Here is a 24705-nt window from a genome sequence, read left to right as displayed (position 1 = left end):
AGAGGTCGGCTATTTAATATATCGACGTCCATGTTTTCAAAAAGAAAAGCATGTATTGTGTTTAATTTAAAAAAAGAAAATTTCAGAGTTTTAAAACATGTTAAGATTATGCAATGAATATTTCATGATTTGTAACTTTGACCACATTTAATTAGGAGTTGCAAAAATCTGCTTTTTAAGCCACAGTCTCACAGTCTGTGCCATTTAAAGTAACAGGAACACATGTGGTTTGCATTAGGTTAGCATGTGGCAGCAGCATTAAAACATTGTTAACCTATTTATATGTCGGCTGTTAGGGATTTGTCTCTGTAAAAAGCTGCACTATGTTTCTTTGATGCTGATTTGAACTAAAGCAGGAAGGGATGTTGTTTCCCAGCATGGAATAACCACACCATGGGCGACATATCTGTAAAGTGAGGGCAATAAAATATTAAACTGACATTGAAAAAAACAGAGCTGTATATATTAATTTCTGTTCTTCAGCTCTCCAGTTTTTCCTTGAACTAGGCATACCATCCCTGAATTATGTTATGACTCCTGGGGCCATGGGTATCTTTGTTTTAGTCTTTAGGTTTTAAAGTGTGTTATTCTGTCTTGATAGCTTAGTTTATTTCAGTGTATGTACAAATGCTGCCAGATTACAATGAGGACACCCCGAAATAGTGTGCTGTCCAGTTTGTTATGGTGCTTAATGTCAAGTCCTTTCACTAACACTCTTCACTGGACCCTGCATGTACAAAAGCAGCTAATGGCCACAGATACACATATGTCGCTCTATCCATGTTCCCCTGGTACAGTATCACCATGTCAAAGACAGGTCAATGTAATATAGCAGGCCTGATCTGTATCACAAAACATGTTATACGAGCGGAAGAAAATTGTTTTACTTTATTACTGTATACGACCCTTAAAAAATCAGAACTAATCGAGTTAGTTGTTTAATTTTCTACACATTATAAAATATACAAAATACTAATAATATATCACGAATGAATGTGCATATAAATACATTAGGCCTGCAAACAATGCTTGCAGGATATATTATTATTATTAGTAGTAGTAGTAGTAGTAGTAGTAGTAGTAGTAATGGAATTGTAAATATGTAATCTGGGTTTTCATAATGTAATTTGAGAAATAAGTATTGTAAGAATTGAACATATAGATATTAACAGTTTATCTGAAAATATTGCACAACCAGTTGAAGTAAAGGCACCTTGGGACTTGATGATTTTCCTGATGTTTTTCTGCTCTCTTTGCATTCTGTTCCTAAATCACACAGGAGACAGGACAGCTGACAAACACCTGGCCAGAACAACGCGCAGCACGGAGAGTGTGAGTTGCAGCACGACATATGGAATGTGATGTAGCGCAGACACTGGCAACAGTGGCTAGGAGACACAGGAGAAACAAAACTAGGCCAAACTTTCTATTTAGAACAGTAGTTATTGTACTGCTATGTTAAAATCTGGGGAATAAATGATTTAATTTTAAAACGAAATTATAGTTGCCAGATATCCTTCAGTAACCTGCCTGTGTTTGGTTAGGTCAGTTTTAGTAAGTCCTATGTTCGTATAGTGTATAATTATCTTGGGTACAGAGGTTTCAAACAGTGTCATCTAGTGGTCAAATTTTGGGACTGTTATGTTGATAAAGACCAATGAGAGACTTTGTCTGTCCCAAGACAATAACACCCTAATGGGAACACAATCAGTTTTTGTGGTCCAGGCTCCTAACCCTCTGGCTATAGAGAGGGTGATGAACTGCAAACAGAAATGTTTATCACTGTTAATGACTTGTATTCCTTTTGCTGTCTTCAACACTATAGGGCCAGTTGGTCTTTCCATTTAAAAGGCTCTAGGCCCACTGTATGAGTGGGTTGATATATGATTAAATCAGTGGAAAAAGATATGTCATGGTCTCCAATGGTTACAGCTTTTCATAGGAAAGTATAGAATAAAATCAGACACTGCCCATCAGTAGTCATCACTTTCCACAAAAAATAAAATGTTATTGGAATTCACCTGCATTTGAATCTTCTGCTTTTACGTTCTGCAACAATAAACATTTTGTATGTGTTTACATGTGTTATATATAGTATATACATACTGTATACACATATATATATATAAAACATCAAAATGACTACCACATGATTTTACAGTGAACCAAAGGCATTTTTATGCAGTAAGATAAAATTTAACCTGATATTGCTGTCCTGTTTCCTTCAAAGCCCCAATATCTTCATGCCATTCACGTTGCAGGACAGACACACATAACTGTCAAACCTTTCTTTCATCTCCCAACTTCAAAGAAAGCAATTGATTACTTTAAATGGCCATTATCAAACATCAGCAAATGAAAGGCAAGTACTATATAACAAAGAGGAATGCAAACCTCCTCAAGCACAGATCTGCAGACTAAAACAAAGACAATATTGGCATGCATTTATAAAATCAGAAACTTTATTTTGAAATTCATCACATAAAAAAATATCTGTGCACTGAATCTGGATGTATGGTTTTCCCTATTTTGTCTAGCTTTCTGATATTCTGTAGCAAATGTTTTTAAGTCAACCTTCTTATAAATGACATATATAATTCCATGGCCTGTTACTTCATAATAGACCAGAAGAATAAGAATGTGATTTTGTGACACATAAAAATGGTCTAATAAACCTATTGTTTTGGAATTTTTTTAACATCCTATTTACAGGTTACTGGTGTTCCTACAGGCAAATGTCTGATATACTGTGCAACAATACCATTAAACTGTAATTGTATATTCAGTAGTTAAACTTACAGTACATGTATTACATTAAAAGAGATGGAAACTATGTTAAAAAGATTTGTATTGTTTTATTTTCAAGTTTACTTTTCAACCAAAGGGTGATATTGATATAAATGGATCAATAATGTCTAACAAACTAAATGGAGATGTTTTTTCTTGAACTTGGTTTTCCTTGGACAAATGAACACTGAATTGACTCTTTGCTGGTCAGAAATGATGGAAATATTGTAAACAAACACAGCTTCCCTTTGAGAGTTGAAATGAAATGGTATGTGAATGTTTTCCTTATTATTCGGGTTTTCAGTTTGAATGTTGTGATCAGTGATTCAAAGCACATGATTCATCAGTAAGACATTTGCAAAGCAGACATGTGAGTAGCTGTCTGCCTCTTCAATCTCACTGACAGGGCAAAAATGCTGATTTATAGTAAATCATTAAAATCTGCTTATTATTGTGCTGCTTGTTCCTTTCCTGAACTCCCAGACAGCACTGTGGTCTGCAGCATGCTCCACACAATTTTATACAACATGCTTTGACAAATACAGGGATTGTGTTCTGTCTTCATTTGTACCAACATAAGGATTCCTGTGTTAAAAGAGATTTGAACCAAGAATGTGTTAGCTGTGGTCTTCACAAAAGCAACATTTACATTTTAACATGTCAATATTATTGATAATAATGTCAGGTTACCTTTTCAGTGTTTTCAGACCTGTTGATTGACAGAATATACTGCCTATACTATATATGCAGCTTTCATATTTATGCAAGAATTTATATTCCAATTTTGTTTATTTTAGGTGTTACATACTTTCAGCATTTGCTGTTTTTTCATGTCCTCTCCAATAAAAAACAGCCTATTTTACGACTGAAGTTAGCAGTTTGGGCCAGATTACTTTTGTGCATTACATACATGCTTTAGCATGGAGTTTAAATACCTCCAGTAAATAAGCCACTCCCATCACTCTAAAAAAACAACAAACCAAAAAGCAACAGCCTAGAAGTGCTTTAAAAAAAATCTGCTGGGCTTTACAGAAGAAGCAAGTTGTACCGTTTCGAAACAGATGGCAGCACATATATTTCTCTTTTTTTTCCCTCACAATAAAGCCTGAGATACTAAAAACCCCATAAAAATCAAAGTTGAACAGATAGAGCTAATAATATAATCATTCAAAACACCTGCAAACCGTGCAGATGGGCAATTTCAGTCTGCAGAATCATCAGTGAGAGCCCGCCTTCCCATATGGGCAACTCCAGTGGCCTTGGACTGAACACTGCGTCTGTCCCATTTCTTCAGACAACCTGCAATGAGCATATGTAGTCTTTTTATAGCGTGCTAGTGGTGTCACTGCATATTCATTCAGCAGAATCATGACCAGGAGAGTATCCCTAGCCTCACCTCTGCCAAAAATATGTCAGGTTGTATTCTCTTGTTTTATCTCCTGCACATCACATTGAAAGGAAATCAGAAGTACAGATGCATGCTTCTCTATACATACTGTACATTTATAAACAATTTTTAATGTGCAGTTTTTAAAAAGAAAATCACTTGTACTGTACTATTAGCAACATTTGAGAGTTCCATTAAAGATGCATTTTTTAATTAAAAAATAATCATAATATTCATTTTAAAATAACACCAAGAAGGCTTTTGTAACTGTGTTCTGATTTATGAGTTAGGATTATTATAACATTTTTTATTTGTCCTTATTACCCAGTAACCTGACATCATGGTGCACTTTGTGTGTTTCTTGAAGTGTAAAATTTGACTTCCTACTCTTGACTTCTCAAGTAGTTCTCACATACTGTATAAGGAAGAATTTTCCAAAATAAGGACGCCTAAATTTTAATAAGACTATAACCATTTGTCTGTCATTGAAGCTTCTTTAAAAAGTGAGTTCAAAAGGATTGTGCAACTTAATCTTCAGTTCCATTTGAGATTTGATGTTATTTAACGAGATTCTGCAATTACAAGTTTTTTTTTTTCAATGCCCAAAATGTGTCTCTGATGATATTAGTAGAATTCATTCACAACTCAACATCAGTATCATTTTATTCTGCAGCAATATCTGCTTTTAAAGAGCAAGGAGACTCTTTTCATGGCAGCTGTCACAATATTATCACCCTTGTAAACATTCGAGTACCGACCATAGATCATGTTAAAAATGTCCAATAATTTACAATCTTATAAACATATATGAAATTACTTAAACAGGAACAATATTCTCACACAGTTAGACTCAATGTTTATTTTGCTTAATTGAGTCAGCCCCAGAACTGGCTCTTACTGTACATTATTACTGACAGGGTACAACTGTGAAATGGAAGAGCTCCAGTAATACAGTATATGCATTTTATTTTATGGTGCACTACTACTTCTATGTATTTGTGGTTCTGTATTATTTCCCCACGGAACCAATAAGCTAACTGTCAATAATATATGAGAATGGTCAGTTTTAACACTGCCCCATTAAACTATACACTTTCAAGACTGAGCATTTTTAATAATAATAATTGATTCTGCATGTTCTTTTCTTCGTTTCTGACAGTTATGAAATACAGAAGGATTTAAAGGATCACTAAAAAACTACTACCTTTCTCAAAGGTGTTTTTTTATTTTTACTTTTCAGAATCCCACATCAAGGACTTAGAATTTCCTTTCAGTATCAGGTCTGACAGAGACAGAGACAATAAGATGTGACTTGGCACTGTCGTTTAAGGACCAGTGACAGGTGTACCTGTCAAATGCGTGCTGCTCCTTTAAATCGAGTGACATGTAAATCCACGAGAAAGATGGTTTCTATTTTGGCTTCTGCAGCCCTGCCATAAATTTGCTATGAAAGGCCCTGCTTGAGTTTCCGTAACAATGCATGTTCCAGAGACAGGAAAAGAGTACCTGACCCTCAAAGAGTTAAATATAAAAATAAACCTGCATGCTTCTCTTTTCCTTCCAGTGGAGGGAGGAAGTGTGTTTGAATGTGTGCCTTTTCCATTTTTGCCCTTTTCCTGGTGTGCTCATGTCTCTCACATTGGCCTTTTCTGATTGTGTGGCTTTACATAACGGCTGAAGCCCCTTCCCACCTGTCCCATGTCTCCACTATTAGGACGAGCTAGTTAGCTGTAAGAAAGTGAGAACCTGAAAGCATGTGGGTGTTGGAGCTGCCTAGCCAAGAGATTCCAAGCTAATTGCTAGTCCTAACAGGCACAATTAGCCGCTACAAGCCCTTGGAGATGGCCCTGAGATCCACTCAGGTAGGAGCCTTCAGTGGCGTAAGGCTGAAATGTGCTCCACTTAGAGAGATGTTTGCAAGGAGGGATGTCACAGGCTGCCAATTATGTTCAGCCTGTACACAGTTTAACGCCCGGGAATAAAAGCATGACACACACGTCTGGGGATAAAAGAGGGAGACGCTTGCGCCGTGCACTCTCTCAGGATGGGTGCGCTGACAGGCTCGGGCTGGCGTTCCCGTCACTTAGGGTGCAGCGTCACCGGGTGATGGTGCGAACGCGGGGCAACTCGCCGTCTGTGATGTCATTTGCATTATCTTATGCTGCTCCACACATTCCCTTTGGCTATAAGGGGACAAGAAGAAAATGCTATTGAAGCAACCTGACAGTTAAGAATGAGAAGCAAACTTTGTAGTGGCTGTGTGACCCTGATGCTCAATTGTTCTACTTGGGGACCCCAACATATAATATGGGGTGCACCATTAGCCATGTGTAAACCCTGATATACTGTACATTATCACATTTTGTCTGGAAAAGAGCATATTTGCCTGTTAGAAACAGTAATAATAACCAAGTCATTCTATTTTGCTTTATAATCATGAAAAGAAGATGATTTTTATGGTCATCATTTCATTTTCGTCATTGTAATTTTAGCATTTATCCAAAAGAAAATGAAATTATAAGCAAATATAGCTTGCCTGAACTCCCACGAAATACAGAGCAAGGATTCTAAGGCACAGAATGAAATTGTTGTGCTTAATAAGAGACTGCGCCAGCACAAACATTAAGAAAATGTATTTTTATATTCGTTGCTAAATAACTGTGTGTGCTCTCTGCAAAATAGTTTTGATTGAGATGCAGAGACATTTCACATTCGACATAAAAGGCAAAAAGGGTTTCTTCTGATTCCTGTACGGATAATGTAACTAGCGATTATTTGCTTATCTATCACTATGTGTTTTATGATATATATGGCAGATACTTTGATTCACGTTTAATCACACAGTATGCAAAAACTGTGAACTACAAAGATAATAAAAATGCTGCCTGCAAAAGAAATCAAGATCTGACTTTGCAATGGAGACATTTTTAGAAATGCGCCCTGTAGCAGCCTTCAGGTTATATTCTTTCCTTAACACAGTAGGGACTTTTATATCCATCTCACAAGACGCTTGTTGCATAAAAGATCATCTTATGCCACCAGTCACATTTTAAATCAATGCACACATTAATGCTATAAACACTTGGTCCACTGCAGAAGTGCCAGGCTCAAGCATGACAGTGAATCTATTCATGAAAAACACCAACTTCAAGAGCAAGAAAGAAAAGAAAACAGGAAAAGGTCAGATTTTTAGATTATTAAATGGATAAATCCTGTTTTTCAAGGTGCCCAGAGACTATGGGAAGAAACTGTTTTTTTTTATGTTGATGACCATTTGCTGTGTTGAAGGAGCTCAATGGCTGATCATGTTTAAGGGCACTCTTCTAAGGAAACACAGTCTAGGCCAGAGTTTCTCAGGCTTTTTCACCCCACTGCATACTAATATAAATACAAACATTTTGTGGCACACTGTTTCCCCTCACAAAGCAAAAAATATTTCAATGAGTGGTATTTGCTTTGAGGTATGCAGTCGTCACATCCTGGCAGGAATTGGTGACAGAGAAACACAGAAACATGGAACTCCTGCTCGGCCTCTCTTGAACGTTTCCAGACTCTCACCTCGCACAGTGCCCACATGAACTGTCCTGAGTTGTGTGTGTGGCGTTTGGTGACTCCAAAAAATTTATATATATATAAACAAGCTTTAATTTTCTCATTCCTACTAATTCTCACACAGTATGTGACTTTTCTCAAATTCAGCAGCTCTCCCATTATTATGTAAAGGAACTCTGGTTGACAAATGTTGGACTAGACTTCACTGAAAGAGCACCCACAGAGGACAGTCACACACCCAATTTAATGAGCTCTCTACTGTTAAAAAACATCACTTGTTCACAGGGGATATAGGAGGAGGAAGAGGACATCAATAATGGCCAAGTGTTTCTGATTGAGATGCATTGTAGGTTGCAACAGAAAACGGGGGAAACACTGCTTTTGACAGCTTATAAGTATGTGTATGCTGATGTGAAGATATTAATGACAGTCTGTGATATTCTGTGAATGTAAAAGATCAAAACTTAAAAAAAACCTTTATAATGTAATAAAATATACAATTGCTCACATTCAGTAATTAAAGGCAAATTAATTTTTTACTAAAGCAAATAAAATAAATGCTTTAAACAAAAGCCTATCAATTACCACTGAAAGAGATTTTTTAAAATCAGAGTTATAAATTATTAACTTCTTTAATGCAAATATACTGAAGCAACAGACAACTTTTGAAATATCTGGGAATCTTTTCTTATGAACCATGTCAGTTTCTGACTGTTGCTGGTGAATAATTTAATTTATAGGCTGAAAAGAAAAAAAAAAACTTTTTATATCTAAAACATACCTCCTCCATCTTATAATCTTCATAACACAAAGGCCTTGATGATCACAAAAAAAGTAATGAAACATTTGATTGTTCAAAATAAAATTCATTAATGCTCCTGCCTTATAAATATATGTATAAAAAGTTTCATAAAAAGTTTGTAAATACTGTAACTCATTTAACTATAATGCAGAAAAAATTGCCTCTCTGGTGCATTATAAAATATTTTATTGTAATCAGCACAGAAGCAGCAGTTATAATGTTTAAAATTAGACTTTAATATTTTATTAGTAGCAGAAACATTATTCTCATTAAACAGCCTGAGCTTTTCTGTATGTTTAAATGTCGGGAGTAGAATATTTTAAGTTAAGCATCTGCTGTTTTGTTTGCCTGAACACTATATGGATGAGCTTTTTTCAATGTGCATGCAAGGAAATACATGTATCGTACACACCACATTTATGTCCTGTATGATTCATTCAGGAAATACTCTGTTCTGCTGTGCTGATTCTTAAAAAAAATCAGATTTATTTATTCTTGGATTTATTTGTATTCCATTTTGCCTTTTGCTGAAGCTTTTGCTGGTAGCAGTAGGATGCATTGAAAGGTAGAACATACATTTACAACAGGTTAACTACATGGTTATTACATTTATTACATGTACTAAGGCACATGCAATAAGGGCTTGTAAGTAAATTGGTAACCATTTGTTATGAATACTGAGGAAGCTCCTGAGGCAGCAAAGTGGGACTGGTTGGCACACCCTAATAAATGCAATAAGTCTGTATTGGTCACATAGACCACATGCCATTAATGTCAGTTCTGTCTTTCAATGCATCGTGCGACTACAACTTCTGGCAGACATTCCAGCTATGTGGTGTGAATGTGGTTCTGATGTTCTTTATTATTAATAATACAGAATTATTAATATTTTCTTGGGATACAGGGAAGTATACATGAAAATAGTTAATCACATTCTGAAATATATAACTTAGCCACATATTGCAGTGAAAAAAAATTATGTAAATGTCCAAACGATTCACTTTTTGTGACAGCAAGGCACTCACTTTTCGCAGTTATGGCCTGTAATGCCAATTTAATTGGCAGGCAGACAGTTGTTGTCATTTTTTGAAAGCTGCTTTGGATGCCAATGGAACACAAGAAACTGTTAATAAAAATTACAACCTGTTGCATTTTACATAAAATTGCTGTCTGAAGGAAAAATACTCAAATGAGTTAAGCTGTGTTTGCCTGTTATATAGAGAGATATTATTTAAATGCACATAATGTGCTGCTTGGGAAAAACATATAATCACTGAAGTTAAGAACTGCACTAACCAAAGTTTTTGAATGTAGAAAATGGTACTTTAATATGAAACTTAGCGCATTAAAATTGTATGAAAACACATGTTGAATTTAATATTTTGAATGGGCATCCAATGAGCCTGATTAGTTCATGGATAACAGAGATAGCACCATACACGCAATTGGATTTTTTTGTTTTAAATAGAACTTAAAGGAAAATAGCTGTTTTAAATGACTCTACAAAAACTAGTAAAATGTACTTCATTCTTGCAACTTGCTTTAAACTGAAACTTGGATAAAATCAACTTTTTGCTCCACACCGAATAATAATAATAATTTCCAAGTGTCACTTTATGATGGTTTTCTTTTGCCAGAGAGTTCTTAAATCTGCTCAGCAGAAAACCAGCATCAAATACTAAGTTTGTAATTTTCTGTGGCAGGTGGGTAGAAAATTTGATTTAAGCCAGGCCTTAGTGTATTGCAAAACACTGAATGTACAGTTAATGTTGTGTTGTATTACACTGTATGGGATTTTTTTGTTCCTTGACATGCGTGACATCTAATCTATTTATATTTTATGTTTTATTACACAACAGTTAAAAACTATATTTGAAAGCCCCTCCCCCCCACACACAATACACCTATTGTTTAGAAATTATTATTACAAATGCGAATGCTTTCATGAAAACTTCAGTAATCAATTCTGAAGTCCATTTTACTCTTTAAAATAATCAAGAAATAATCAAGAAAATATGTGTTTTTTTCTTTTTTTTGGGGGGGGGGGGGAATGATATATTTGGTTCTTAAATAGAAAAGCACACAGCATTACTACTCTGTGTTGAAATGCTTTCAATATACATGAGCAAATGTCATTTTTCAATAATCACAGAAGCAATATACAGTATGCATGTTCAAAAACTAAGTATATTAATCAATGTTGCATGAATGATTAATAGAACTTCTTAATATAAACTGAAGATTGTTCTCGCACCATGTCACATCTATAAATGCAGGCAGATAGTGTGGATTAATTGTAAGGGGTTGTGCATTCCTGAAGTGGGGACACTACTGATATACAGTACTGTACCCATCACTTACAATTTTGAGGTGTATTTCATGCTTACATATAATTATCTAAAATTAACAAATTACATTATCCTGTGATCACATACTATTGTTTTGTTTTTCAGTTTTTTCTTTTTTGGCAAAGATTTCCAAAGCCATTCCCAGCAAACTCTTTTTTTCTATGTGTATCTATAGAGTTTGTACATCTTGCTTTGGTTTATCTGCGTGCGCTTGTTGTCACAGTAATTAGAAAAGCTTGAACACCCATTACTAGTGTACTGGTTAGCCTGAGAACACCGATACAGCATTTATTGTTTCTAATCAGGAACTCGGGACTCAGACCAGCCTCTAAATAATGTGGATGTCAATAATTTCAGCCTTGTTAATCAGGCCTAAGTCCTTCACACCATAAAGCTGTTCACTAATCATGCATTACATTTAAAAGAGTTAAATCCGTCACAAGATGAAAAACCCACTATATGAAGTAGTTGGGAAACCAAAAATTCTTTCAGGATAGAGGTCATATAAATTAATGAGCACTTTCTGTTTGAATAATGAATCTAACAATTTTGTTCCTACAACATTTGTAGTTTTGTTTGGTGTTTTAATAATGAAACGTGTATAGCTGAAGTTGCTTTTGATGTATGTACAGTATACCTCTATCAAACATCTCCGAGCCAAAAACTTCTTTGTTTTTCTTCATAGGTATTCTTTCAGATTACTTACAGTAGAAAGCCAGTTTACACACAATAATATCAATAACTGAAAATTTCAACAACTACACATGAACTGTGGACCTAACAAAGATTTAGATGAGATGCCCAAATTTCTGACATTTCTTTATTTCAGTTTTATTCACATTATAACATTATTATCTTAAAAATGCCAGGATTACACCCTGGATTTCAAGGTTTGTGTTGTTACAGTATGCATGGATAATTTACAGTAAACACATACAATATACTGTATTTAGATGTGTATCCACAGTATACTGTATATGCTGTATATATCTTAACTCAACAGCAATGTCCATGCACCTGATTTCTGTGTTGGAAATTGTATTATCCCTCTATTCTGTACGGATAAATGAGCAACTGCTCACTGATAATATTCAAAAACATTTCACCATTTAAGAAGGCCTTTTGGTGATGACACCCTTTGGAATGCTGTATCTTTTTGGGTTTTTTTGTAAATTAAACAATGTACAGTAAGTTGAGTTTTTGTAATTGAGGGATGTTGTGACCACAGTTGTTTACTCCAGATCTTTACAGGTCAGAAAGCTAATTCATCACCATTCACTTATAAATACAATCCAGCAGGTGTTAAAACAAGCTTGGTGCCTCTTTGTAAACTTGAGATATCTGAAAACTGAGGTCCACCTAAGACAAATGTACATTCAAAATTGCAATTACACAGATCCTCCAGGCATTTTCTGTTCAAACAGTAGATTCTTTCAAACTTCAAGAATATTAAACTCTAACTTAAAAAAGGTACATTTACATTGATTTCGACATTTAATTCAAACTCTAGAAGGAGACTATTGCCAATAAAAAAATACAAAAAGCAATCACTAAAGAGACTACGCTGAGAGCCACAGTGCAACTTTGATGTTATTTGTGTATAACGTGAAAATTCTCATGTTGCTCATTCAGAACTGACCAGTTAAAACTAGTGTTCCTACTGCAATGTACCAAGTTTTTTTTTTAAGATTAAGCTCTTGGGGACAAAAACAGAAAGAAAATTTATCTGTAAAATACAATATTCAGATATTTATTCATACATCCTACTGATTCTAAAATGACATGTATGAAAAAGCACCCCCTCCCCTTTCTATGCAAAGAGCTCTGTGATTGCTCTGATTGCCCTTCTGGTGCAATTTCCAATTAACTCAAAGTGCTGTCCTGAGGGTGCGGCAGTGTTGTGGGTTCATGTAACTGACACAAGTGCAATTGGATGTAGGAGGAGCCAATAAAAAATTTAAAGTGAGGAGCCTTGTGTCACCTCATTTAAGGTGAGCACAAGTGTAAGATACCAGCAATGTATGATACCAATGTCTATTTCTTTCAAAAAGAGATCTCCATCTATGGCCACTTTTATAGACGCCTTCTAAACATATTATGTAGATAAGAAAAAAAAAAGATTGAGTGTAAATGTTGCCTACAAAGATGAAGTAATCAGCGTTACAATGTGATTAAACTGCTGCTGCTTCCAACACAAGCTCAGTGCCCTAGGCGATGCCTCTTTTTGAGGACAGCCAACAGTAAACATTTTGTCCCAATTTTGAGTAAGCCTGTAGGACGTGTTATTCGTAATCTATGTCCCGAAGCGTGAAGATTGTACTTTTCTTTTTAGTGAGACAGATGGATTAAATGGGAGATAATCAAATACATGCAGACAAAATTATTTTTCTAGCATTATCATAAACTAATGTCAGATTTTGGTGGTGTACTAGAAGTGAATTTAGAGGGAGACTAGAGTGATAATATATAGTACTTTAAAAAAAAATCATGAAAGCTACTATCCTATTATTATAAATAAAGTAGATAAGCCTCTAGTCATATTCTGAATAAACAATATTTAATTAATTTCATAAGAAAATGTTGAAGTCTGTTAATTGTGAAAAGGTGTAATTTAAATAAATATGATTGACCATCATGACAGAAATACTCTCAGAGCCAGATTGAACTGCATACCATGACAGGGATGATCTTCAGACTACTGACCTGTAGGTCAACAGGTAGACTAGATTGCTAGATTGTGTAGATTGTGTCCAGGTACTAGTGATGAAAACCATATACAGTATTAACGGCACTGTATGGCCTGTTCTTGCTGAATCATTGAAAATGAGGTTCAGAGAAAGGAGTTTTTTTGCTGGTTTCATTTTTCTAGGCAGTGTCAAATGATCACTGATGCATCCTTTTAAATAACAAAACAGGAACCTTCACAAAACACCTCAGTTGCAAGTGAAATTATATTAACTGATATGAAAATCACTTGTAAAATCTACATCTGTGTAATCTAAGTAATAACAGTAATAATAGTATATCTTAACTAAAAACATTGTTTCTAGTTCTGAGAGATTTTTTTGACCCATGGTGATAAAATCAACTGTATATACTGTATACACATACTGTATACTGTATGTTTTCTAATGTATCTTACAAGGAGCTCTTTTCAAAGTTACGGTCTACTTTTCTTAAGGACAAGCAGCCACTAGGAATTATGGGAATGTGAAATTTTAATTATCTCTGGTTGTTTCACAATGCTCAAAAGCAGAAATGTCTTAACTGACGTCTAAATTCCATTTTACTTCTATAAAGTCAAAGTTAACAGTTGATGACAATGTCTGTCTGTGTATATAATTATAGTAATTGCATAGTATACTAATTATAATATATAAATAAATAGTTAACTATATATTATTTTATTATTAAATTATATATTTGCTACACTATTGGGATAGCAGCAATTGGCTCAATTTTTGATTGTTATGGGGTGCTTGGTCCAGTATGTAAATATTTAAACTTAAAAATATAACATTAAAAATAAAATACAGTATAAATAAAATGTAGGAGAACTATAGTTGAAATTGGGCTGTAAGATGCATCAATAAAACTATCTAGTCATCTGAATTAATTAAGATATTCTCATTTTTGTTGAAGCATTATTTTCCTATACAGCTATTTATGTGTTGTTTACCTTGTAAATGTATCTTTTAGATATTCAGGTAACTGAATCTGAATCTTTAACTGGTTATGAACCACAAAACTACAAACTATCGGACATGAGTAAGAACAACATTCTTTTCCCATGTCAAACTGTTTCTTTCTACTAACAGTTTACAATAAGATCCAGGTTTCAGCATAAACCCTGTGTTTTGATTGGTCTCTCTCCATTTGGCAGGATTTTCAGAAAATGATTAAATCTAATGGTGTCTTCCAAGCCTATCTCTAAGACTAATCTCTTTCTATAATTAGTTATTCTCCACATCATGATCTCATTAGATTTTAGCCTGCTCAGTGCTATAGGGTACACTTAACAGCATTGTTATTCTCCTTGTTTTACTCCCATTTTAACAACCATTAGCTTGACTTGAGTGGGCTATATCCATTGTGCTGTTTAATGTCAGGTTTATTTCAAGATATTTTTTTAACACATTAAATGCTATAATGCTGTTAACCCATATGGGTAACAGGACATTGTAATGGAAGAACAAAGCAATTGTGATATGTTGTTACCTTAAAGTGGAAACCTGAAATTTTCTGTATTGACTGTTCAAATGAGAAATTCATTTCAATATTTCAAATTAAGAAGTGTCCATAAATATGCTAACAGTGTATTTTGAAGGAAATACTTATAACATTAACTGCATGAACAGCCCAGAAAGCTCTGAGATGTTTGGAACAGTGTACCAATGGTTTTACTTGAGAGTTGCAATAAAGAAGACTCCTTGTAAGAAGAGTTTATCTCCAGGAGCTGTCATTTTGAAATACACAGAATGCTATTTATGTCACATATCCTTAAATATATCAGTGCTGCACTGAAGAGGAATGCTAAAATTAGAATAACTAATTTTTGAAAAAACATACATCAAACAATTTAAATCAGATACTCTATAAATAAACTAGTAGTCAAAGGTCTGTGAAATTAACAGATGCCACAGCTCACTCAAGGAAAGCACAAAGTGGTCATCAGCTCCAGAGAGGCCTATTGCATCCTTCTCATGACCAAGTCAGATCACAGCCCACTCTTCAATGAAATATAAAATCTACAGAGAACATTTTTTTTAAAAAAATAACATCCCACAGGTGCTTTGCATTCATTGCAGAGCATTGGGGTTATAGTAGTCAGTTACAAAGTCACTCAAAACCCTCATTGCTCATGTTCTTGCGAAACATTTCTCTAACCTCTAGATAAAGATCTGTGCATCTTCTTACCCTTTAAACAAAATGCTGCTGTTATAGCATGTAGAGCAATTCATGGTGTGCATACAAAAACATGCACATGCACTTCTAAACTATTTAAGTATGGAAGAAGTAATGTCTAATAGCATCAGAAAATGGAAAATCAGATTTTTTTTCATACTCACTTATATGATGAGAATTGGGCTGCTGACAGGTGAAGCTGAAAAGTCATTTTTCAAGTTAAATGCCAAGTGGTTATGTAGCATAATATTCGGTCAAAATTAACCGCCTCTCGCCCTGCACTGACAATGAGCATGGAGAAGGTATTTTCTGGAGTTAAAATATAGCTTGCTTGAGCAATTTTGAGATACCTTTTAAAAATAAATAAAACATTTGTTTTGAATTCCTCATTTTAAACACAATTGTTGTTTTTTTTTGTAAATGGAAGTTTCATTTTTAAAAAAAGCATTTTTACACTTTTATTCGAAACCCGTTGAAATGTTTCAATATTACATATATTCACACAGTCCATTATTGTAATGCTATTCACATTTCTATGTTTAACTAAAATGTAAACTAAACTGGTAGAATGTTATTAAACAAATTGTATGGAATAATTTAGTAACTCATATACAGTAATTGCACTGATGCACACAATCATTAATGTTACATTTTGATGACGTATTGCATGACAAAAGTATTTAGTGAAAATGAATTTAATGTTGTAGTGCTGTGTATATGAGTCAACAGTAGAGAAGTTGAGATTCTTTAGGTGTATTTTAAATATGCGCTTACGGATACGAAAGGTCAAACTCAGAACCAATGCTGCCCACTGCTGGAAATTTTTAAAGGGTTAGTAACTTGTCACAGAGTGTGGACTGTAGGTTATAAGGTCTTTTATACAATATATACCTGTAAAGGTCTGTGCAACACTCTGGACAATCTGACTCTTTGTCATTCATTTTTAAACCTAGGCCCCACATATTATCATCATCATCATCATTATTATTATTAACTGCAAATGTTTCTTTCACCATACTTTCTTGTTTTACATTTTTTTTCCACCTTTCCATTATCCTTCATTCTACCGTGCTTCAGACTCGAAACTGTATTATTATTGCATTTTAAAGGAGCCTTGAGACTTTAATGCTGAAACAATTGCCTGACATTTAGAAAACAAATACTGGTTAGTATCACATTCATGTTTCTGACTGCCTGTTCAGGGTGATTTGAATTGCCACCTGCAAAGTCATAGTATTTGCTTTTAGAAGGCCTTTGATGTACAGTATCTGCATCCTTTCCCACCATCTTTTCATAATGGCAAAATGCAAAAAAATTATGATTTAATAAAGAGCTCCTTGCAATAGGTTATGGTATTAAACAGCTGATGCTTATGACTGTCTCTCAGAAAAGAAATGCTAGTAAGTATAAATTCAGCATAGTTAGAGTTTGGTGAGGACAACATTCAACATTTATATGCTTCACTAGATCCATATACATACTCTATATATTGTTAAAATGTTAAAGGTATTTGTTTTTACTGTTTAGAATCGAGCCAAGGTCAGTCTTTGCAAGGCTACGTTAAGCACGTTCTGTGTCATGCTCTCCGTTGTTCTTGGCTGAGTGGTATTCATGCCACAGAAGAAAAATACATTATCATGGTTGGTTATAAGTGAAAGGCCACAGAAACAAAACTACCATCATTCCAACCCAATTTCCTTATATGAAGTACAATCTCCCCATCATGAGCATGTTGGTAAAATAGGTTAGGGAAGCTTAAAATGACACTCTGATCTACCTGCTATGTGGATCAATAGAGGATTTCAGTTCTCTATGCCATCAATCCTGTCTGTTTAATGAGTACTATAATTCACATTTGAAAATATTTCATTCCCAGCTGTGACCTTTCTGCCTCCCTTGTGACAGCTGGAAAAGATGTCAATTAATGACATTTTGAAATTCCATTTCATCCTCAATAACTTGAGGATTTTTTTGGGGGGAATGGGTAAAGGAATGCGAATCAGCACCAATTAAAAAAAATGTGTATGTGTATACATTAAGTGGAGTTAATTAAGATAGATACAGTACCTATCATCACATAAAAAAGTTAACTCTACTACAAACAATAGTTTTTACCATGCTATGGGCAATATACTGAATGTGAAGACATTATTTTCAGAAAATGGATAGCCTTGCGATATACTGTAGAGTTGGATTAAGTCTCAAAATAGAAAGAAATAATGTCCACTACATTAGTTTTGACTAGAAAGATCCTCCATGGCACTGGAAATATTTTGATACTGTTTGTAAGACTTTTCCCAGTCTTGGTAAGTGCTCATGCTTAAATGACAAGTTCAGGTCAGTGGCAACACAAAGTAATTTAAAGCAAACTGCTCTCCAATCTGCCAGATAGCCCACAGCTACACCTTGCAATCATCCTGTTCATATTTTAAGCCCCTGACATAATAGTTTCATAGTATTTCCAATTCGGCGTTCCATGTCAGTGGTTGACTGTAGAGTTGAATATCAGTCCTATTTAAATCTGCTGGTAAATAGCTGGAGGTGACATAACCTTTCATGTAGTACCACTGTGTACATATACAAATAATTGAGGACTTTGACCTTGTCTACCTACATACAACTGTAAGTACAAACTTGACATTTTGATACTGCTTGTAGCCTTTCCAGTTGTTATTTTCTATTTCAATAATCCATGCTAGGTAGAAAAATGAAAGAGGGAAGCATGAATGATTAATGCTGTCAAGCTAAAATAATGTATTTAGAAAAGACTATAAATCTGTTTTTGTGACATTTTCGAACTGGATGTGATGCTCTCTGTAACCATATGCTATTTGTTATATATACTGTGCACCAGGCAGATTTTGCTTTTCCTTTGTTTCTTTCTAGTTTAAATGCAGTCGCAATGATATTATGATAATTTTTTAAGGAAAAAAATAGAATAATTAGACAAGATGGTCAGTGAAATTTTTTGATAGTTGCTATTACTAGCCAAAGAACAAGTCATGTAAAAATCTGAAAGACATCAAGACAGATATCAATTGTTATTAACAGCTATTTTATTTAAAACATTTACAGGATGGCATGCACAATTTCTATGCACTGAAGATTTTTTTCTCATGAATTGCATTTGTAGCCTGGATTTCTTAAAACTGCAGTGGGATTGCTGCTATTCTTCTAGGGATTTTGTCATTCACATCTCTGCCCTGGAGCTTTTCTTTGTGCTGTTGTGTTTTAATCATCACTGCATGTTGGGCTGCTGTCACATTGTTGAATTTATTCTCCATCAGCTGCACTTGTAAATTGCCTAATATGGATACTTCCTATTGAAAGTGTCACTGATAGCCAATGAGTTTATTTTCCATAACCCTTTACTTAGGGTGACAAGAGAAATGAAGTTAATTCTTGATCCTAGTATTAAGTCACTGCCTAACATAGAAAATGCTCATTTCTCCTTTCTAATATTTATACTGTACAGTAAATAGTCCTATAAATAGTGTTCTCTATGTATAATAAATACAGTTTATAAAGAAAAAAATAACTATCTCCATAAATATACTGTATACTAACACACGATGGAAACAAAACATTCTAAATGTTACATTAGTAGCTTTGCTGGGCATGGTGATTAAAGACTATGAAGAAATTCAAAATGACTTGATTTTAATTCATGCAAGAACAGCTAAAGATATGATTGTGCCTCACATGACTAATGAAGATGACCTGGTTGCTATCAGCATGATTGAAAGTGGCCTGTCTTTGAGAGAAGTTGCTTGGAGGATGAGATGTTCTGCTTCAACAAGCAACAGACTAGACCAGAGAAACCTGAAAAGTGACTCTATAGCGGAAAAGTCATGTCCTAGAATACAGAGCACTACCACATAGACTCAGGATTGTAGCATCCAACTGATCCCATGTGTGTAATTCGTTTCAGACCACAGTGGCTAAATCAGAAGAAATTCCAGAAAGAAATAACCAAAGAATCAACAGAATGAGTGTAGCTCTTTCTGCATGAAAATGATCTGCATGCTTCAGGGCTGTTCAGAGGTAATATGCTGACAGCTGAGAGATGAAAACTACCATCTGCTGTGGGCCAGAGAACATCTGAAGTGGTGGCAGAGAGAATGGTGAAATATTTTCCTTGATTGAATGCTGTTTTATTCTTGACAAACCTGCCAGTCGACAATGTGCATGGTGATCTTGTGGTAAGTATTATGTTGACTGTTGCAGTGTTCAAGCCAGCCAGTGTTGTGGTGGAGATGCAATGACATCTGGAAGAATTTTCTTCAAAACGGGAATGCCTTTGGTACAAATGGAATTTAACCTTACTGCTCAGCAATACATTGCTGGAACCTCCAGTTTTTCTGTTCTTGCATTGTCGATTTTCCAGCAGAACAATGCAAGACCACACAGTGCTAGGATTACAATGGCATGTTGTCAAGGAGTTAATGCTGAGGTCTTCACATGATTTTACCATGATCAGCTTTTTCTCCTGACCAGAGTCAAACAGAACATCAATGGAACCAAGTCAATGTCATCAACAGGCAACAACTGACACTGACTAACCTTCACCAGGTGTTTTTAGGTGGACAGGGACAGTGGCAAAACATCTCTTAGCAGTCTGTCCAGAAGATTATGATAGTTCATCAATCCCTGAGCAATAACAGAATCACTGCCAGATTCTGTTAACAGGGATTATTTTTACATTATTAAAATATAAATGCATGTTAATATTTTTCCTTGTGCAAATATCCAAAAACAGTACTTAACAATAATGTACACATTTCAGCTTCTCTTTTTAACTCAATATTCTGCATTTTTAAGTAATCATTTATATTTGATATACTGTGTGTATAAGTCAGACTATAATAGTTGCATATTAAAATATATCTGAATTTAAAAAATCGACTCATCTAAACGATCAAACCAAGACATTGGAGAAATATTAAATGTACTGTACCAGTAAAACCTTCTCTTAACATGCTAACTCAAAAAATCTCAATGTTTTATTACAGTCCTGAAAGAGATAGTACTATGCTAAATTTGTGATGGCAGTGTTATGCAGTTGAACCTGTTTTATGAAGGATAATTCTATAGGTCTTTTAGTTCATTTTTAATTTGGTTTTGTTATACATTACAGTACTGCTATCAGAGTAAAATATTAATGGGTAGTTGATATGGGGTGTTGTGTAATATCATTGATTTGCCTTTTAATTTTCCAGAATGAAAAAAAACAAACTCCCTATAGACTGTTAAATTCCTATCAAAGTCTTTGACTCCCCTCAATTCCACACATTTGATAATTTCTAAATTATTATTAATTTTTTTAATTATTCTTCAACTTTTTCAGTTTCTGTCAATCATTAGTTATGGCAATACTGGACAAGTAACAGTTTTAAATGAAATGTTATCATCACAAACCTCTGTCACTTGTGACTGGCTGCAGGCCAGCACAGATGGGTGATAACAGAGGGATTTGTGTCTGTCCTACAGTTGGTACCCTAGCACTGCCACTCCTAAGTGTTTTTTGCAATGCTAAAAGAAAGAATTGGCCTGATTGTATGTCTCCAAGGACAGATCACCATGGGTGTGCAGTGATCTACTTAACAAAAGAATAACCATTAATGATTGTTTCACAACTAAATGTTAAAATATTTTTTTTTCAATTTACGATGCTCTTAAAAGAGCTTTACTGAGAAATATTGCTTGAAGTAATTTGAACTAAAGTGAATGACAATGGTTCACCTGAGGTACTGAAACATAACTTTTATTTTTAAATCAGGGGATGACTTGTAAATATTGCATATTCAGGAAAGCTGTTAAAAGAAATTGCTACCTGTACTGTATATCAATGCACAATTTACATCAGAGCCCTAAAATCTGCCCAGTAAATGTAATATATTAATGTGATTCCTTATATAATTCTGTTTAAAAGTGTGGTCAAATGTTTTTAAGACTCATGGGCACACACCAAAAGATAAATGAAAAATTACTTTTGTAAATCACAATATCCAATCAAATATACTGTAGAACACACTTCTAATAATGAAGCTTTCTACACACATACCTGTCCAAAGAAACAAATCTTAAAGCTGTATTAGTCTGTAAGAAAAATATACTTTTAGACTTTATAAGCTCTTTAGTCTGAAATTTAATAAGGATATCTAATTTATATTTATAGCATAATTGCTTTTTGCCATTTTTGTTGAAAATTTGTACAGAGGAATAATAAGGCCAAAATACAGTTGTTAGTAATTAAGACAAATGCATTAATTATTAAAGATGCAAACATGTCAAGCAAGCATAACTAATTATTTGAGCATGTTAACAGTTGTTTAATGTTAGCAGCCAATGAATTATTTAACGTGCGTGTGCCATTTTTGGACTGCTCAAAATGTAAAATGATAAGCAGGGTTGGAAAGTCAAGGTTTTGTGAGAACAATCCTGGCAAGTTGTAGTACCAAAGCCTATGGATGAATACATATTGCAAATTTCCAGGTGCTTCTTTGAACCCAGGGATAATGTTAAATACATTTATAGCAATCTGTAGTCTCTGTTGGTTTTGAGAAGCTATTAGCATGCATGGAAATGCAGTGGTTTCATGAGCCTCTCCTGAACAAAAGCTTTCTTTTGTACTGGGTAAAGGAAAGGCAATCAGACCATGCAGGTAATGGATGTGACAGTGAGAAATTTATTTTGTTATGTCTTAATCATCACTTGATGTGTTAACAATATCAGACTCTGTCATACCAGGATCTAACTTCATTCTGCTCAAGAGAGAAGTTTCCTATTTTTATTGATAGGATAGAATTTATTTGGATTTCTTACAAGCCAATGGAAAGAATTGTTAAGGTATCAGGAAAGGAGTTACAAATAACAAGGTAGTAAGTGCTGGTGCCTCGCAGTTTTTGAGTCCTGGGTCTCTGTTCCTGACTGGGTTTTCTTTAAGATTTAAAAAATGTTAGTTGTAAACTGTCTCAGTACTGACAGTGGCTTTTATGCCCTGTGATGGATTGGTGTGGAAGCCATTCATTTTGTGCACTACATGTTCACAATTCCTGCACCACTTAGAACAATAAAAAAAATACAAATAATAACACTCCCCCCCCAGGAACAGAATCCTTTCCCCCCTTGCCTAATCCCACTTTCACCCCCCTATCCCCTTCTTTGAACCTCCTCCCTCCAGGAATAAAACATTCTACCCCCCTTCCTCCAGTGCCCACCCCATCGAAGATAGCCAGTTACAGGGATGCTGTAACTAGGAGAGAGCGGTAGGGCCAACTATGCTTTCTACAGTCATTTCTCAGAGTCATTGGATTCCTTCAAAGGTGCCAAGGCCCTGGACAGTAGACAGCTCCATTTGAGCAACATCAAGAAAGGAAGAGCCCACTCGCACCAGGGATGGCCAGGGACAAGCAATCATTTTTTTGGCGCCAGCTATGCCAGCCAACCACACTTTTCTATACAGTAGCAATGTTAAGCCAATAGAGGTGCCATCATTCAGCAACAGGACCAAGCAAGGAACTCTCTGCTTCAGCACTGTGGACAGTGTCATACATACATACTCTTCCCTAAAACACTAGAACAGCTGTGCATTCCCACACCATATGGAAAAAATGAGCCTGTAGCACCCTGGGAACACAGAACGCACTTTTGGGAGATTGTAATATACTTTATAAAACCTTTTTGAGGGGTTAAGTAGGTTCTGTAAATAAAATTGACATAAATCAACTGGCAATCAGGACATTCTGTTGCATAATTCAGATTATTCCAAATTGCATCTTGGAACATACTCCCATCTCCAAAAGATTTTGTCAACTATAGTTGGTCCTGTGTACAGTGCTATTTTCTAACCTTTCTTGCATCCTTGACCTTTTTAGTTCGCACTGCTTTAGTAAACAACTATACCACATGAAGATACATGGATATGACACATGATGAAACTTGGCTAAATTAAGGTGTAGTATATATGCAGTTACTACCTGGCTGGGATTCAACATATTTTTCATCAAGCACCTGAAACCGCACCGTGCACACGAGACTGGTTAGCCCCAAAATGAGTCATGTGGGCCCTGCGGGTCCACAAAACCTCACTAAAATGATTCATACTGAATGAGCCTTATTACTCTAGCAGTGATTTGCATCAATAGTGAATTGAAATTTTCAGCGATTTACATGGAATATTGACATTTAAACGGTTTTAATATCTAACTAACTTCATTAGAAGCTTTTCCCCCAATTTGTTAGCTTTGGATAAACATTTACATAACTAATAACTTCAACGACCCGGCTAATCTAAGAAACAATATTGAACGGAAATTTTGAACTGAATTTCTTTCTCCTTAAATTTTAATTAAAAAACGTGTTCCAGAAGAAATTAATAGACTCTTGAATACAAATTTGCATGTTTTTACACTTTCAACAAATTTAAATATATCCGTTATACTGCCTCAGAATGCCATAATTATCTATTAAAATTTGATTGCTTTTTATAAATTTTGATGTGATTCAATTTTGAGAAAGGCAAACAAGTAGGTCTTAGGGAATAAGTAATCTCTATGACCAGACTTATTTGTGCAGCTCAGTCCTGGGTATGTCTGAGATCTAAGGTGTTTGTAAGGATTTTAAGCACATAAGTATCTAGGAGTGAAAACAATCAACCTACAAGAAACACATTGAATACAGAATCGACAGTGTTGTCTGTACATGTAACATGCAGCTGGAAACCAAACTCGGAGGAATCCATTATTTGAAGTACAAATCTAATCCGAGTTAAATAGGGGTCACTTTCATTAGGAAAGTTAAATTCTCTTCAGAAAACAGGGAGCATGTGAAAAACCCAACTACAGACCAATGAGCTCACAACTTCGGAATGCTGAAAACATGTGCTTTTCCAACCTTAACAAGAAGCTGGACTGAATGCAGTC

Source organism: Atractosteus spatula, chromosome 21 (genome assembly GCF_055471065.1).
Source record: "Atractosteus spatula isolate fAtrSpa1 chromosome 21, fAtrSpa1.hap1, whole genome shotgun sequence".
Taxonomy (NCBI): domain Eukaryota; kingdom Metazoa; phylum Chordata; class Actinopteri; order Semionotiformes; family Lepisosteidae; genus Atractosteus; species Atractosteus spatula.
This window is presented reverse-complemented; position numbering follows the sequence as displayed.